Below are 3,229 nucleotides of genomic sequence, written 5' to 3'. Positions count from 1 at the left end.
GTGTTGCCTAACTACACATCGCTTAAATGTTAAATTTGGCCAAAACAATATACAAGCGGCCGTACCACGAAATTGAATGTATTATACAAAAGTGCGTTCATTCGATATTCATGGCGTATTAACAAAGAATCACAAATATATCGCACCAAGTAAAAGCCGCAATGTATTACAAATCATGAGGCATACACTGAATTACGTATTTGTTTTCTCGAAATTCATACAAACCCAAAATAATTGTTTTTATAACCTAATCTCCGGTTAAATAACCGACTTCCAAAGTCATTCATCCCCTAGTTTGCCACCCTTATGAATATATGATATGAGGTGAAATATTTTCTGGAAATTTAAATGGGACCACATCTGAGGTACCTTCTTTCCAACAAAAAATACTCATCAAAATTGGTTCACAAACGGCGGAGTTATCGCGTAACATACTTACAAAAAAAACATACAGATGAATTGAGAACCTCCTCCTTTTTTTGAAGTCGGTTAAAAATAAGTTATGCATCTTCTGATTACAAAATCACTTGCCCGTGGTAGGAAACGTCCCTGTTTACCCGTTTACCCACAGTTATGGTGCTTTTGCAGTTTATAATAGCACAATCATGCATTTTTCGCGTTTTCTACAGATGTTTATCTACGATAATGGTTGAGCGTGTTCTGAAGTGTAGCAGCGGTAACTAAGTAGGCTTGTATAGTTAATGAACTACGAACTATTAGGAATATATTCCCTATACTGACCGACATGCACTAGTTCGGCTTGCTCGGTTTTAATAGTTCATCGTTCTTTTTAATTCAGTGCGAACTAGGAACTGTCTGCGTTGATAGTTCACCTACCTTTTATACAGTAGGAACGGTGCGAGCGGGACAAATAGCGATATTTCACAACTTCGAGTGGGATGCACGATTGAACATTCTCAGCTCATTCTAAGTCTCTAAAACGTATCTACATTATGTATATATACTAGCTTGCAAAAAAGTAATATTTTTTGGTAGGTATCTGCATGTATAATATCAACCTACGTGTACGAGTATATGAAATAGTTGTACCTAAATATTGATTTTTGAACACACCATTCTAACTAAAAATTCTTATTTTGTAAAAAAAGGATATTTAGTCGGAACGAGAGTCTTTTAACCTGTAAAATATGAAGGAAAATCAAACAGTACCAATTCCATATAAATTGTATTTTGAAATATTTAGTACAGTGTAGTATTGACCTCATAATACTAGAAGTCCGTAGTAGTTCATGTGAATAAAATTACTAGTTTGAGCGTTCGTTCAATGTCCGAGCAAGGACAAGACGAACTAACTAACTAAGGAACTAGATGAACTAGAAGACCGACCTAGTTCAGTTGACCGATTGAACTAACTAGGATCGCTCCCGCTAAGGACCGATCAGGCACAAGTCTACAACTTAGTGAATTTCACTTACTTTGGGCACGTGAAGTACGTACATACACTTGCGGCGTCTATCTAGATATATGTCTGTGTGCTAGTCGTACTTGATGCGTGTAGCAGTTGACTGACCGGCAAAATTGCATTGGCGGTAATCATTCTATGGCTGTCCACCCGGTTGAGGTTTTCGATTGTAGGAACGGTAAAAACTAAACTGGTTGACATTCCACATGGAAACAAAATAACTGTGATTCCACATGGATTCCATAAAATATATTAGTTACAATACAGTAGGGAAGACTCGACTCTTAGCAGCTACACAAATCATGTCTCTAGAGTTCCCCCAATAAAATTATATCTACGTAATTCTTACAGATTTGCTTCATCGGCCATCAGCGGCCTGTGATATGTCCGATGGAGCAGACTTGTTCTTCTGGAGTGGCGATTACGTTAAGGAAAACGTAGCGCTGGGCGGCACAGGATCGGGAGAGTTGGCGTGCACAGGGGGAGGTTTATGTCGAGCACGGGATAGGGGATGCGTGTAAGCTGATGATGAATTGTTTCAAATTTGAATAGGTATTCACTGGGCAACTATGAGGAATGAGAACCTACCTACCGTAACATTTTCAGACATTTGGTAGAAGAACCTCGTGTATAATAATATGAATAACGCTTATAATTTGTTTGGCTCCTGGTAACTAGTCTAAAAAAGGATATACGTATCATCAAACTCAAACTCAAACTCAAAATAATCTTTATTTCATAGGTAAGCATTATTACACTTGAAATCGTCACAATGGTTAAACTCTACCGCTCAAATATGAAGTTACGATTCAATGACAGTACCTACACCTTGAAAGATTTTTGCCTCGAAATTGTTCCAATCCATCTCCTCAAATACATAAATGAAAAGTTACCTCGGAAGTGTCAGTTCTTATAATGCGAAAAAAATTAAAGCGGTACCTATAATAAAGTCTTTTGTTTAGGCACTGATATTTTTGTGGCTTCAGCCCTAAAAATATCAGTGCCTAAACAAAGAGGACCGGAGAGTTCGTAGTCCTTAGCTGCACTTCTGAGAAGAGGTTTCGTATACGAAAATCACATTTTTTTATCCACGACTTGCCTTCTTGCATTACAAAACCTTTTACTATACGACTCTTTGGCAAACATTTTAATACATTACTTAGTTTCTTCGATAAGTCAGATCAGACGTTTGTGTGCAGCAAGTGATGGAAATCAAGAGGCAGAAGGGGTTTCAGGAGGTGGTGTAGAGGGTGAGAGGTAACGCTGAACGTTACAAAGTGTGAGCCTTTTGTCTACGTTAAGGGACGATTTCGTTATTGCGACTAAAACAGAGTGGCGTACTATTTTAGTCGCAACTCGCTAGATTCCATTTGCTGTTTGTATTTTATTTTAATGTAGTAGTTTATTATGATTGTTATGAATATTTTTGAAAATAAACAAATAACGATTGTGAAAAAAAAAATTGCTTATTGCTACTTATTTATTTCCACGATATTGTAGTTTCTTTATTTCCACGTAATATATGTATTTATTAAATAGTATACTAATTAATAAATGTTTCAGTAATTTTAGGACATATCATTTAACACAAATAAAAAAATCTTATGATACTGTTTTGCGTAGCAGTTTCAGGCGTCCCAATCATTTCAAGATAGTAGAGCTACTACACATGACATAGCGATAGCGACTGTTCGATATCAGTCCGCCCAATTGTAGCTTTGTCTCAGGGAGGCGACAGGCCCGTGCTGAAGCGGTGGCGGCGGCGGCGGCGCGCGCAGTGGCCGCCATTTGTCTGCAGTCGGTCTC

Source organism: Hyposmocoma kahamanoa, unplaced genomic scaffold (assembly GCF_003589595.1).
Source record: "Hyposmocoma kahamanoa isolate Upper Pololo Valley unplaced genomic scaffold, ASM358959v1 245, whole genome shotgun sequence".
Lineage (NCBI taxonomy): Eukaryota > Metazoa > Arthropoda > Insecta > Lepidoptera > Cosmopterigidae > Hyposmocoma > Hyposmocoma kahamanoa.
This window is presented reverse-complemented; position numbering follows the sequence as displayed.